This window comes from Xyrauchen texanus, chromosome 14 (genome assembly GCF_025860055.1).
Source record: "Xyrauchen texanus isolate HMW12.3.18 chromosome 14, RBS_HiC_50CHRs, whole genome shotgun sequence".
Classification (NCBI taxonomy): Eukaryota; Metazoa; Chordata; class Actinopteri; order Cypriniformes; family Catostomidae; genus Xyrauchen; species Xyrauchen texanus.
In genome coordinates, this window is record NC_068289.1 from 11,519,307 (window position 1) to 11,535,295 (window position 15,989).

Sequence of the window (15,989 nt, forward strand, 5' to 3'; positions counted from 1 at the left end):
GAATTCCATGGTTATTCATCTTCAAAGACACAAAACCTTAAATGGTATTACCATAGTACATGTAAAAAAAAAAAAAAAAAACATTTACAGTGTCAAAATTTCCATGCAACTTTGTAAGTATACAGAAGGCAAAATAATACACTTTGCTGAGCATTTTTACCTTCATGACATGTGTGACCACCACATCAAATCACACACCATGTTGCCCATTTATGTGAAATACTTCACATAAGTTAGTCAATCTAAACAATCATGGATGTAAAAAAATCTATCAACATCAAGTACGAATAGCTGAATGCTGCACAAGATATCACAATAAGCTACAGTACATTTTAAATAATTGGTTGGCCCAATGTTGGATTATACAACCCTCTACTGTCCAACATTACAGTACATTTTACTGTACTGGCTGTTCACATTCGGTGGCAGTTTTGCCCTGAGTCCTGGTTTATTTCTGACCATGTGGCTGACCCATTCATGCACTTTTTCAGTGCATGCATTGGTCTGAAAATTCAATTTGGGAGGTATGCTTACTGTTACTGCTTAAACAGAGAGTTGCTGTCCTTAATCAGCCTAATATTATTAACTGTTCTGTAAAATAATCTGCAACATCACTAACCTTAAAGTTTGTTAATCGTGACTCATTTTTTATTTCATTTTGGTAATTGAATTTATTACAATATAGTTCTGAGCATGATGGATTTCTAAAGGAGTGTGAAGGACTTGGTTAATATGCAATTGACTCTGTATGGCCTCTCATGTTTCTCCATTTGGACATGGAGCCTTAACAGAAAAATCTGGAGTCCCTTGGCCATGCATTGTGTCCAGGCCTTTAAAGCCCTGTGGATATTAGTTGCGTGGTTGTGCTGCCTGGTATCCTAGCAGTGTTGGTTATTTTGGGGTGTATATACAGTAGGGGTAACTGCTAACACTTGCAGGCTCTCCTCATGGATTCAGCACTTCACGTCATACGTGGAAAGACTTGTGAAGCTTATAAATTTATAAAAGCACTTATTATAATTGTTCTGTTAAACTCTAAATTTGTTTAAATTGTTGTTTTACTGTCGTTTTAGGGTTTTACGTTTGTTGACAACCTTATCATCATGGCAACAAAGTTGTAAAATTGTCTATAACTTTACACAGAAAAGGTTAGTAAGTGATTTTATCACATTAAAATCATATTAACATGCATATTGTTTATGTCTTGTGGTGATATTTTTGAAACAGTGAGAATTTTAACGTTTACAGATTTGATTTGATTTTTTAAGAAAAGGTAGGATGAGTCTAAATTAAATTTTGTGGTAATCAATATTATGACACAAATGCTGTAACCCACCACTTGCCCTCCAGAAACTTGCCCAGGTGAGCCAATTTTGAAAAGTTTGGTCCTACATTTCATATGACGCATTCTCAATGCAGAACCTTTAGTCTCCACCAGTCCCAACAGAGAGTAAACCACTCAACACTTTTATCCTCCAAGTTATTTGATCTTCTTTATTAATAGTGCTGGGGAGTTACTCTGTCTCTCTAGTGTTTATCTAGCAAATCTGGCCAAGTTGAGGTGGAGACAGCTGGGGCTGAACATTTAAACACTAAGGATTTTGGACTATGGCACAGGTCCCCACAAAATCCTCCACTATGATTAGTGACAGAAGAATGGCCATGTGGAAAAACCAACTGCTCCTGATATCAATTGGATCCTCTGCTGTGCCATTCCTTTCAAGCTAGCCCAGCTCTGTGGTTAAATCGAGTGACCTTTGTGCGTCATTCAGAAATGCTGACTCTGTGAATCAGGTTTGAATCTAAAAGGTCATATCCATAGTCTGGTAATTTAATGAATCTGTTTTTAAATTATTTGCTCTTCTAATTGACCCTTCACTAAGCCCCAACCCTCTTGGTTACAGTTTCGCACTCAGATAAGATTTACAGAACATCCCACAGGAATGATTTCCGTGAACAGCACAATTTTTGGTAAAATGTTGCTTATAAAGTGGTAACTATAAGAAACTATAAATCAGAATAGAGTGAAATGTCTAAAACTAGTAAAACAATGCAACTAATAACAGTGTCAGAGAAAAGAACTGTGCTTAACCTTCCTACAATATAATCCCTAAGATACTGTGAAATCTTAATTCCAATAAAACATTGTTGATTTTATGCCACTCATTTCACACTGTATTTTTGTGAAAAGCTGTATGATATATTCCTCTATTAGTGATTGGGGTATTTAAGCATACAATTTAGATCTTTTGGATTTTAAATCTCTAATTTTGTATATGCGTTTTTATAAACATACCGCAATGACACTCTGTCATCTTGACATCTGTTTTAGAAATCAATTTGGAAATCATCCATCATATTATCATCACCATAATTGCTGTTACACAATAGGAAACCATTGCCTGTGCACACAACCCACAAGAAGCCTACTTTAACTGTGTCTTATCTTGACAAAGCTCAAGAGAATAACACTTTTTATTTTAATGGCCTTAAATATCTGCTGAAGAATCCTTAAAGGTGCAGTATGTGAGATTCAGAAACCCTTGTTAGTTATGACACATGTGGCCGTTAAGTGAACTGCAGCAGCTACCTGTTGCTCGTGCTCCTGCACAAATTCCAAATGGACTCCAGCATCGACCAAAACAAAGAAAGTGAGTGTGATTCACCGGCATCATGCTGACAGATGAGGTAGCATAATTAAATTACAGAGTTATGATTGTTTTACTACAAACTTTGAGACTGTATATTATATTTGACTCTCCGGTGCTGGAACAGGGCTAAAACAAAGTGTGGATATAGGTCAGACAATGCGAGGCTGTAGTTTGATGTAAATTTAAAAGTTGTATTACGAGCCATTCACACATTGGTGAAATTGTTTTTTTTACATATTGCACCTTTTAGTGAAATGACAACTTTCTTTTAGAGGCAATGACATCAGGCACAGGAAGCAAATCATTTCATTAATGTTATTTAGAGCTATAGGATTAGTTTAATAAGTTATTCATTTAAAATAAAGGTAAATTAGATTTCGTTGCACTAACATGAATTGCAAAATATATACTATACAGTACTCAGCAGTAATGAGTATACCCCCTTTGAAAATTAAGATTTGTAACTAATTCTCAGTGAACACCAGAACAAAACTGATTTTTATTAAGCATTTGTTTTATTATGAACATAAAAGTTTGGTCACCAACACCTTTAGGATAAGAAAATACTAAAAAAAAAATTTAAACGAGGTGTTGCAAAAATGAATACACTCTACAACACATTCCACCAAATCTAATAGTTCATATGGCCCAACTCTTTTAGGCATGGAGTGAACAAGTTGGAGACATAAGTATGGTGTCCCAATATGCTACACCTTTCTCAACATTGGCCCTGGCAAATGCTAAATGGCTTTAACAGTGGCTTCCTTCATGGACAACAACCTTGCATGGCACTCCTCTGCAGCATGAACTTGCATGGTGATTTTCAACTCTTCTTAGCACAAAAAGCTCTCGAGGTGTTAACTTCCTTGGACGGCCTAGACGTCTCAGTGAGATTGCCACATGCCCATCCTTTTTTAATCACTTTCAATAGTTTATGCCGAATGATTAGCAATGCTTACTAATATTCTTGTAGCCCTGACCTTTTTAGTGTAAAGAAATTACTTTCTTTCACAAGTCTTGTGACATTTCTCTTCCAAGTGGTGCCATCATTGTCAATATTGAATGGGAAGGGATTTAACTATTTAAATACCACCCTTAATTGTTAATTATCTGGCAGCCACCTGAGTGATGATTGATTAGACTCATCTGTTGTTGAATTCCCGGTTATTCGAATTTTATCAAGTTTTATTCCTAAAACCTTCTTAAAATATTTTGGTTAAAAGTTCTAATATTCTTTTTTGTACTGACAACTCTCAGTTGCTGGAATATTTTATTGTATAGGATCCCATGTGGGGTACTCATTTATGCTGGGTACTAATATATAATATATGTATGTATATATATATATATATATATATGTATATTATATATATATATATATAAAAGATGAAATAATCATAGAACATAATTTTATTGCATTTGCAATTATATCAGCTATTGTCCACATGAAATAAAAAACATAAAGCTAATATTAACATTATATTTAAGGTTTTGTGCCCATTTGGAAGACTTCCCACACACATCCATTTCATTCAGTAATATGCAACAGGTTTTCTTTGCAATATGGAGCCTTGTCATTTCACAACCCTTTATATAAAAATACTGGGAACACTTTACAATAAGGTTCCATTTTTTAACAGGAGTTAACAACATTAGTTAACATGAACTAACAATGAGCAATACTTTTACAGCATTTATTAATCTTAGCGTGGGATGGCGGGCCGGTTCGTGATGTTACACACCCAGCCATTAAATATTGCACAATGAACTTACAATGAACAGTTATATTTTTATAAACTAGCATTAACTTAGATTAATAAATGCTGTTAACAATGTATTGTTCATTGACTGTTTGTGATACCTAATGCATTTACTAATGTTAACAAATGGAGCCTTATTGTAAAGTGTTACCAAACTACTGTACCTTTAAAAGAGTGTAATAAGTATAAATATATGAAGAATGTAACTTCATGTGACCCATTTCTGCCCAGAGACTTTTACTACAGCAATTATGCATCAGCTGGCTTGAAACAATAGTTTACTTTCAATTTTATGTCAAGTCTTATCAAGTGACTGCCATAGGGACCGATATTCTCTTCACTTCTCTATGCCTGGGTTTTGTTAGGCAAACCCATTCAGGTGCCTCATAGTATGCCAAGAGTCCTCCTTTTCTAGTCACCCTTCTCCCATTAATGCCGTAAATGAAGAACACCAAGGGAGAGACCCTTCCATGTGATAGTATACTTGACTGATCATGACTGGTTACACTGCTGATTGGCCACTGAAGATATACAGTATCTCACACCATCCTGGCAGACATTGTGTTTTGCAGAAAATGTAAAGATATTAGAATATCTACAGTTGTTGGTGATTCAAGGACAGAAAATACAGTGATTTTTCTTTATGAGTGTAAGAGCCTTGAGAGTTTGATTTAGTCTCACAACAACAACAAAACGTTCCAATGCAAGTTTAAGATATTTGAAGTGTTTATTCAACGCTTCATTTAAAAATATTTTCAGCTTCACAAGAACAGGCCTGGACTGCAGGTTTAACTGGGGAAAACAAGCTTCGGGACAATTCACTACAGTGGAATTTGAGGCACATTTGAAGAGCCTTCAAATTAAACCTTTCAAGCTCCAAAAATCACACAAAGGCAACATAAAGGTAATCCAAATAACTCCAGTGGTTTAAGCCAGTGCTTCTCAATCTTTTTTCAATAATGTACCCCCTATCAATTTTTTTCTCAGCCAAGTACCCCCTGACCGGCCCCAATAATTTTAGATAGAAAAAAAAAGCTACGATATAGTGATGTGCCATCATTATGAGATTTATTAAACATTGTAAATGAAAAACATTTGCAATAATAAACATTGTATACAGTGTGCATATATATATATATATATATATATATATATATATATATATATATATATATATATATATATATATATATATATATATATATATTATATGATGTGTATAACGTTTTAGCTCAAAAACACTTGTAATAATAAACAACAAACTAAGTTGCACTTATAATTTAGTGCGAAACATGTGCTTGTGCTTCACTGAGGATCTTGGTGATCCTCGGGGTCAGGGAGGACACAGCAGTGATCAGACTTTCTTCCAGGCCCAGTCTGTTTCTCTGCTTTGTTTTGATCACAGTCATTGCAGAAAATGAGGCCTCACACAAATATGTGGATCCAAAGGGCAGTAGCTGCTGCAAAGCTTTTTCTCCCAGCTCAGGGTGCTCCTTTTTTACACACACCCAAAACTGCGTTAGAGTGGAGTTTTCATATTTCATCTGTAGGCCATAGTCGGATGACACATCCAAGAGTTTTTCCTAGTGACAGAGAGGGAGCTTGTTTCTGCTTTCTTCTGGCAAAAGAAATGGGTTTCTCACCCAACTGAGCTGTGGAGATTTTTCCTCCATGTCAGGAAAGTATGAGTTAAAACTCACAATCAGGTTGGCCAAATGTTCTTCTATGATGGACTTCACTGGTGCTCTCTCCACATCTCCGCATATGACGCCTGTATTGCTTTGGCTGATGTTGTGGAGACTTTTCGCATTGTTTCCTGCGATGATCTAAACTCAGCAAGTTTTCTCTTGAAAAATTCTGGTGGCTTTCCAACATGACACTGATGTTTGTTGCTGAGATGTCTCTGGAGGTACGCCGGTTTCATCGAGCTGTTAGCTAGTTTCTCCCCACATAAAAAACACAATGCCTGGGGAGGTTTGCCGTTTGTTGCCGTGAATCCCATCAAAACATACCCCTCCTGATATTGACGGTATTTTGTTGGCTCCACTTTGGCTTTCTTTTTTTCTTCATCCTCCACTGTAGTATTACTATGTTTTAACCAAGATTTCATTTAAATGTCTGTTTGTTTTATAGTAAAGCAACTGGCTTCCCACTCGGCGTGATTCAAATTCTTCTTCTCTGATTTAACGTTAGGTAGTTTACAATCACATTTAAAATATAAACATTTAATTTAAAACTGTGGTTTGCATAAACATTTAATTAAACTTATTTTCGTATGATATTTTTAGAAATCATGGATGATTTTGTATATCTTTTAAATTAATTTAAATTAATTTAAGAATATTATATATATATATTTTTTTAATAAATCTCACATACCCCCTACAGTACCGCAACGTACCCCTAGGGGTACGTGTACCCCCATTTGAGAATCACTGGTTTAAGCCATGTCTTCTGAAGCAATGCAGTCTCTTTGGGTGAGAAACAGATCAATATTTCAATCCTTTTTTTGCTTTAAATCTCCACTTTCACTTTCACTTTTCACCCACATCTATCAGATTGCTTCAGAAGATATGGATTTAAACACTTTTTAAGTTGTATGGATTCATTTTATGCTGCATATATGTGATTTTTGGACCTTGAAAGAACTGGTCACCATTCACTTACATTGTATTGACCTACAGAGCTGAAATATACTTCTAAAAATCTTTGTTTGTGTTCTGCAGAATAAAGAAAGTTACACACTTCTGGGATAGCATGAGGATGAATAAATGATGAGAGAATTCACATTTTTGGGTGAACTATCCATTTTACAAATTAGTTTTGTGGACGAACCTTAATTTTGCCAGACAATAAATGCTGCAAAAGAACTGTAAAGGCAGGTTTTGTTAGGAGTGAATTCGGTGCTAGAGCTAGACTGTATAATGCAAGACCAAACCTATGCCATAGCTTTCACTGAGAAGACCGAAAGCAAAGTAAACTGACATCTCAACTTCATTTCCAAGTCAGTGACATTGCTGTTCAGGTTTGTTTAAAGACTTGAGGTGCTGGACATGAAATGCACCTAAATGATTTTAATCAATAGGCTGATGAGAAGAGGGGAAATTAACCAGTTTGGATGAGAATATATATATATATATATATATATATATATATATATATATATATATATATATATATATATATATATATATATATATATATATATCTTGACGTCCCATATACATTTTAAATATAGCATATATAGCTGCAGTCTATGATACAGTATCAAAAATAGTGTTTAATGGTAGTGGTGACGTAGTAAAATAAATCGCTGCCTACTAAAGTTTTATTGAGGTTCTTACGTTTTGTTTAATTAATTATTTCTTTAATCTATTGTTATGAATTGATATTTTGACAAACAGGACCGATAGAAACTGTAATATCATCATCAATCTCACGGGGGCGCAAAAGCATTAATAAACATCGTTTGCATGGCCATGAGAATTTACCACGGAAGATTACATTGAAATTATAAATAGATATTTTTCAGCTATTTGTATCTCATTATATCCTTGCTCATTTAGCTTTAAAACCTGAATATGAAAGTCATAAAAGGCTGCATCTAGACTTAGAGTTGAATAATCTTTGAAAGAAATCAAATGAAAGATGCAGCCAAACACATTTCTTGCTGCATAATTCTTCATGATGGTATTTGTCTTGAATATTACATTTGTTGCCTCTTACCAGTTAATGTGGACTAGACCGCAATCTCTCTGTTCTTCCTGGTTTCCATAATCCCCTGCTGCCTGAGAGCAGATTCTATCAATGCACACGAGCACTTACCCATGACTAATGAGAACACATGGGGATTTATTATTTGAACATGGTAAAATTCATTTCTGTGATTACAGAACGAGCGTACCTGATCCTTTCACTTTACCCTATCCATGAATTGGGATGTTGAGCATTTTGTTGAAGACATACTTCTATAAAATGCTTAAACAGTCTTTATACCTCATGTAGATGTGTTAACAAACAAAGGTGACCAATGACCAAACATTTAAAGACTTGTCTATTTGAAATTATTAACCATGACTGCATTTAATGGGTCTTAATTGTGAGAAACGTGCTCTTTCCAAATCCACAAACGATCCCATTAATCAGTTAACTGTGCTGCTTTAATTACTATGCGTCTGTGCACACCCAGATTATTCATCATCACACAGATTTACTCAAACACAGGGTTAGGCCTAATGCCCAGCTGTGAATGGAGAACATAGCAGGCTGACTCAGTTCATGCAAATGCGTAGACAAAGGTACAGTATGTAAATACTATGGAGACAATTGGTTTAGATAATCCATATTGTGTTCTCTCTCTCTCTCTCTCTCTCTCTCTCTCTCTCTCTCTCTCTCTATCTCTCTCTCTCTGTGTGTGTGTGTGAGCATGTATTTATCACTTTGTGGGGACCAAATATCCCCATAAGGATAGTAAAACCCTAAATTCGTAACGTTGTGGGGGACAGTTTTTCGGTCCCTATGAGGAAAACAGCTCAATGTTTTTTGAAAATGTAAAAATGCAGAAAGTTTTCTGTGAGGGTTAGGTTTAGAGGTAGGGTTAGGGGATAGAATAAAAAGTTTGAACAGTATAAAAATCATTATGTCAATGGAAAGTCCCCATAAAACATGGAAACCCAATGTGTGAATGTGTGTGTGTGTGTGTGTGTGTGTTGGCAACAAACATTTTACAGTGTTTTATATATCAGAATAATGTAATTTGTCTGTTCCTTATAGGTAGGTGGTTTTCCACTGGTTTTGCATTTGAATCCAGATTTTACATTGGACATCCAGTGGCAATCCAAGACAGTTTCAAGTTTGTTTATCATACAAAATGAAACACAAATGTATTGTAAATAAATACAAATGTAGTGTATTAATATTACCATGAACTGTAGAGTTCCAACCATATGCCAATTTTAACATAATAAAAGCTAATAGGAAAATTGACAATTTGGTTGTCTCCTGAATTTCTATGATTTCATGCTTATCCCCACTACAATAAAACCTATATTTATTGTACAGTAGAGTGAATTGCATTTTAACTTGCACAGTGTTGTTGATGGTTTTAGAGGATGAGGGTATGTCATGCAACCTCTCCATGTTGGCAACTGTCTAATTTGGCTAGCTTCTACCAAGTGACAAATGGATTTGGGGCAGAATAATATAAAGTTTGATTGGTCACGTTGTCTTTGACATCCACAGCAAAAGATAAAGTAAGCATTTTCCCTATAAAACTCGATAAACTTGCTATCCTCCTAACTAAACACATTTATATAGTTATCCATCCATCCATCTTCAACCGCTTATCCGAAGTCGGGTCGCGGGGGTAGCTGCTCCAGCAGGGGGCCCCAAACTTCCCTATCCCGAGCCACAATAACCAGCTCTGACTGGGGGACCCCGAGGCGTTCCCAGGCCAGTGTGGAGATGTAATCTCTCCACCTAATCCTGGGTCTTCCCCGAGGCCTCCTCCCAGCTGGACGTGCCTGAAACACCTCCCTAGGGAGGCGGCCAGGGGGCATCCTTACCAGATGCCCAAACCACCTCAACTGACTCCTTTCGACGCAAAGGAGCAGCGGCTGTACACCGAGCTCCTCACGGATGACTGAGCTCCTCACCCTATCTCTAAGGGAGAAGCCCGCCACCCTTCTGAGGAAGCCCATTTCGGCCGCTTGTACTCGTGACCTAGTTCTTTCGGTCATGACCCAGCCTTCATGACCATAGGTGACCATAGAGTAGGAACAAAAATTGACCGGTAGATCGAGAGCTTTGCCTTTCGGCTCAGCTCTCTTTTCGTGACAACGGTGCGATAGAGCGAGTGCAATACCGCCCCCGCTGCCCCGATTCTCCGGCCAACCTCCCGCTTCATTGTCCCCTCACTCGTGAACAAGACCCCGAGGTACTTGAACTCCTTCACTTGGGGCAATACCTCCTTCCCTACCTGGAGTACGCACTCCATCGGTTTCCTGCTGAGAACCATGGCCTCAGATTTAGAGGTGCTAATCCTCATCCCAGCTGCTTCACACTCGACTGCCAAGCGATCCAGTGAGAGCTGAAGGTCACGGACCGATGATGACATGAAGACAACATCATCTGCAAAAAGCAGCGATGAGATCCCCAGCCCACCGAACCGCACACCTTCCCCACCCCGACTATGCCTCGATATCCTGTCCATGAATATCACAAACAGGATTGGTGACAAAGCGCAGCCTTGGCAGAGACCAACCCCCACATGGAATGAACTCGACTTTGTGCCGAGGACCCGGACACAACTCTCGCTTTGGACGTACAGGGATTGGAACGCCCTCAGCAGGGACCCCCCACCCCGTACTCCCGCAGCACCTCCCACAGTCTCACCTGGGGGACCCGGTCATACGCCTTCTCCAGATCCACAAAACACATGTAGACCGGATGGGCATACTCCCAGGCCCCCTCCAGGATCCTTGTGAGTATAAAGATCTGGTCCGTCATTCCACGGCCAGGACGAAAACCGCATTGTTCCTCTTCAATCCAAGGTTCGAAAATCGGCCGAACCCTCCTCTCCAGCACCTTGGAGTAAACTTTACCAGGGAGGCTGAAAAGTGTGATACCCCTGTAGTTGGCACACACTCTCTGATCCCCCTTTTTGAAGAGGGGAACCACCACCCCTTTCTGCCACTCCTTAGGCACTGTCCCAGATTTCCACGCAATGTTGAAGAGGTGTGTCATCCATGACACCCCCTCCACATCCAAAGCTTTCAGCATTTCTGGTCGGATCTCATCAATTCCCGGGGCTTTGCCACTGCTAAGTTGTTTGACTACCTCAGTGACCTCCCCCAGGGAAATAGAATCTGATAACCCATCAGCCTCCGGCTCTGCCTCTAGCATAGAGGGCGTGTTGGGATTTAGGAGTTCTTTAAAGTGTTCCTTCCACCGCCCAATAACCTCCTTGGTTGAGGTCAACAGCGTACCATCTTTGCTGTATACAGCTTGGATGGTTCCCCGTTTCCCCCTCCTAAGGTGGCGGACGGTTTTCCAGAAGCACTTTGGTGCGGACCGAAAGTCCTTCTCCATGGCTTCTCCGAACTTTTCCCACACCCACTGCTTTGCCTCCCTCACGGCCGAGGCTGCAGCCCTCTGGGCCTGTCGGTACATTGCAACTGCCTCCGGAGACCTCCGGAACAACAAATCCCGGAAGGCCTCTTTCTTCAGTCGGACCACGGTGTTTGAGGGTTACCACCCCTTGCGGCACCTAAAACCTTGAGGCCGCAGCTCTCCACCGTGGCTTCGGCAATGGAAGCTTTGAACATTGCCCACTCCGGTTCAATGTCCCCAACCTCCGCAGGGATACCTGAAAAGCTCCGCCGGAGGTGTGAGTTGAAGATCTCGCGGACAGGGAACTCCTCCAAACGTTCCTAGTTCACCCGCACTACTCGCTTGGGCTTCCCAGGTCTGTCCATAGTCTTTCCCCACCCCCTGACCCAACTCGGTTGACAGCTCTGCCCCTCTCTTCACCCGAGTATCCAAAACATATGGCCTCAGATCCGATGACACGATTACAAAATCGATCATCGACCTTCGGCCTAGGGTGCTCTGGTACCACGTACACTTATGAGCATCCTTATGTTCGAACATGGTGTTTGTTATAGATAATCCATGACTAGCACAGAAGCAATAACAAACATCCACTTGAGTTCAGATCAATCACGCCTTTCCAGGTGTCCCTGACATTTCCCACGTCTGCGTTGAAGTCACCCAGCATCACTATGGAGTCCCCTACTGGGGCGCTATTCAGGACTCCATTCAGGGTCTCCAAGAAGGCCGAATACTCTGAACTGCTGTTCGGTGCATATGCACAGACCTATAGGCGTAGGGAGGTGACCCTCTCGTCCACCGGGGTAAATGAGTATCCCCACACCTGCCCGTCGCCTCACACCCTGGGAAACTCCAGAGAAGAATAGAGTCCATCCCCTATCCAGGAGTACGGACCCAGAGCCAAAACTGTGTGTCGATGTAAGCCCCACCAGATCCAACTGGTAACGCTCCACCTCCCTCACCAGTTCCGGCTCCTTCCCCCCCCAGTGAGGTGACATTCCACATCCCCAGAGCTAGCCTTTGCTGCCCGGGTCTGGTCCGTCGAGGCCCACGGCCTTCACTGCCACCCATATGGCAGCGCACCCAACTCCTGCGGTTTCTCGAATGGGTGGTGGGCCCAAGGGATGTAGAGGGGGGTTTCACGTCGCTTCTTCGGGCTGTGCCCGGCCGGGCTCCGTGACAAGCCCGGCCACCAGGCGCTCGCCGACAAGACCTCCATCTGGGCCTGGCTCCAGAAGGGGGCCCCGGGCTTCCTCCGGGCAGGGTAACTCCTCATCTTTCCGTTTTTCTCATGGAGTCTTTGTGAACCATTCTTATTCTGGCCCCTCACCTGAGACCACTTTGCCTTGGGAGACCCTACCAGGAGCACATGGCTCCAGACAACACAGCCCTCAGGATCATAAGGGCACACAAACCTCTCCACCACGATAAGGTGCTGGTTCCCGGAGAGGCAATTTCATATAGTTAGTTGCATTTTATTATTTGCATTAGCATTCTTTTTTATACACAGTAATTAAAGGATTTTAATGTTTTATAATGTAAAAAATAGACTGAGATTCATCAGTTTTGAACATTTTAGCACTACATTTTAAGTAATAACGATCACACTGACTGTTCTTCTAGAAACTTGTTTGTGAGAAATTGTCAACAAAAAAACTGTTTATGTGGTATGATATAGATTTTTAATTTATTCAATATTATCTTCTGCTGTCTAAAGTAAAAACCTAACTGTAACAACTGCCCACATTTTGTTGATTGGATGCTGAGTAAATGGTCTACACTTATATAGCACCTTTTTAAGGTATTCAAAGCACTTTACACTGTTGACTCATTCACCCATTCACACACCAATGGCAGCAGAGCTACCATGCAAGGTGCTAGTCTGCCATTGGGAGCAACTTGGTGTTCAGTGTCTTTCCCAAGGACACTTTGGCATGTGGGCCAGGATTTGAACCACCAACTCTGTGATTAGTGGCCAACCCGCTCTACCAACTGAGCCACAGCCACCCACAAGTGACTCTAGCCCTAGTTCATCATGGAAATACTTATAGTATATATAATCACTAATTATATGTTAATAATTACTAATAGTTTGTTCTTGAAATTGCCCATCCTTTGCAACTTTTAGCTGATTAAACAGTCAGTAATGTTACCGTTTCCATTCAATATATGAGTAATAACTCTGTCTCTCAGCCCATTTCCTGCTGTTTCAAAACAAACACTTTTGCCAACATGTGCCATGATTAAATTGACACAGTATTCTGTAGATAACTACTCACATGAAAGCACTTTTGGTCATTGCATTACAGTCATTTTGAACTAAACAAATTCTGCCATACAGCCTGAGAAAAATCAATCAATCAATCAATCAATCAATCAATCAATCTATCTATCTATCTATCTATCTATCTATCTATCTATCTATCTATCTATCTATCTATCTATCTATCTATCTATAGCTGTCTGTCTTTCTGTCTGTCTGTCTGTCTTTCTGTCTATCTATCATCAGTCTGACTTTCTATCTATCTATCTATCTATCTATCTATCTATCTATCTATCTATCTATCTATCTATCTATCTGTCTGTCTGTCTGTCTGTCTGTCTGTCTGCCTGTCTGTCTGTCTATCTATCTACCCTCAGCTTTCTTATTACAGTAGATAACAGAAAAACGGAAAAATATTGGACGATATATAAATTAATTAATCAAATAAATTGCGTATCACATGAACGTGTTTTGTGGTTGTTGTTTGAAATTTTGTCAAAGTGTGAAACAATCAGTTTCTAGTGCGAGAACTCAATTATAACTTGTTTACGATTAAAGAAATGTAGTGCTTATATTACTACAAAATTATAAAAACGGTTAAAACTCCCTTTATTTATACATTATAAACTCTAAAGTCTCTCAATGTCTCTTTCGCATTTCACTGTCTCCATCAGCAGGAGCAGCTCCCCCAGTGCGCTCGCGCCTCCCTCGCGCTGTGCCATGAGAGCAGTGACGTCACCCGCGCATTGACTCGCGCTCAAAGAGTGATAGGTTGAACAGATCGGGGGTAAGAGAGAGAGCAGCAGCCTGGGCCCACGGACAAAAAACTTACCGAAACGGATTTACATTCGCTACGTATCGTTCCTTTAACCCAAGTCTGAAAAGAGTGTTTTTGTTCCTGCCGTCCTAAAGCCCGATCTGTCAGGAGTTATACCAAAGGTAAGAAGAAGAACGGTCAAAAATGTAATCTGTAGTAATAAAGGCTCGCATAAAGTTGCCCTGGTGTGCTTTCCGAGCGCAGAACTGTGATCAGTATTATGCCTTCAACGATATTGCTTGCATATAATAATACATTGGTGAGGATCAGAGTAGAGTACAATGTTAAATGTGAAAGAAACAAAAGCACTTGGAGGGATTGTCTCTCTCGCGCTCGTCTTTTGTGTATCTGTTGCCACAATACAGATGAAACCAGCTCCTTAAGTTGCTTGATTTGACACATTCTTGAATTGCACAGTGAAGATCATCTTTTGGTTGATACAGTTTAATCGCCGCATTTGTTTTGTTTTTATTGTGTGGCATTATTATAGAGAAAGAATGAAATGATGGCTGCTGGGAATGGCCATTATCATTCACTACATGTTCTGTGCACGCGCCATGGAATCATTTCACATCGTAAACCTAAAGCTGTTCCTGGCATACATTCAGTGTCATAAGGGATAATTATCTAAAGCATTGTTTATGCACACATGTTGTGCATGGGAGTGTTATGCACGAGTTAGCATGACAAGACATGTGCATTTCTCCAGTGAAGTGTGAATTACTGCTCTGAAAGTGAATAAAACTTGAATGTTTTTAGTGTTTATCTTGATGTACATGTAGACTATGATGTGGTGTTATTTAAGCAAACATAACACAACAAAAACTGTGTAGGCTGTGAGATGATGCAGTGATTTTCACAGAATGAAAAATGGTTAGTCTATCAATTATCATAAAATTAAAGACATGAATAGTTGGACCTCAGAGAAAGACCTGTTATGATTGCTTGAGTTGGTTTAAAATGGTTTCTTTAGCTCTTAAAGTAAACACAAACATCTTGTTTTTCAGTGGCTGCTTTTTTTACACCAGTGGTCATGTTCTTGACCCTGTATTCCTTTCCATCTCCCTTTCATAGACTGGCTACTGGCATACTTACCAGCATTATGATAATTTAATTTGACATCAGTCAGGATTTCACCCGCTCGGCTTATGTGCCGTAAGTGGCTCAAATGCTGGGGAGCTTTGAAGACAATAATCCAATTTTTATAGTTTCTCAAGAAACATCCTTAAGGAATTGAAAGACAACCTGCTTATAATTGGGGTAGTAGTACTTGAGCACTATTCTCGTCACATTTTCAAAACTGTTTCTATGTGTTTTCAACATTTGCTGGATTTGTCTGAGTTCTGTATTTATTTGAATGTACTGTATGGTGATCATCACTTTCAGTT

The 15,989-nt window shown here is 39.6% G+C and overlaps 1 protein-coding gene across 1 annotated transcript in view; it reads left to right on the forward strand.

The window, feature by feature from the left end:
- Positions 1–14,560: 14,560 nt before the first annotated feature.
- LOC127655415 (cytoplasmic protein NCK2-like) overlaps positions 14,561–15,989 on the forward strand; it is a 77,208-nt gene continuing 75,779 nt past the window's right edge. The window contains exon 1 of the mRNA XM_052143245.1: positions 14,561–14,723. The gene's annotated coding sequence lies outside the window, so the exon portion shown is untranslated. The remainder of the gene's footprint in view (positions 14,724–15,989) is intronic.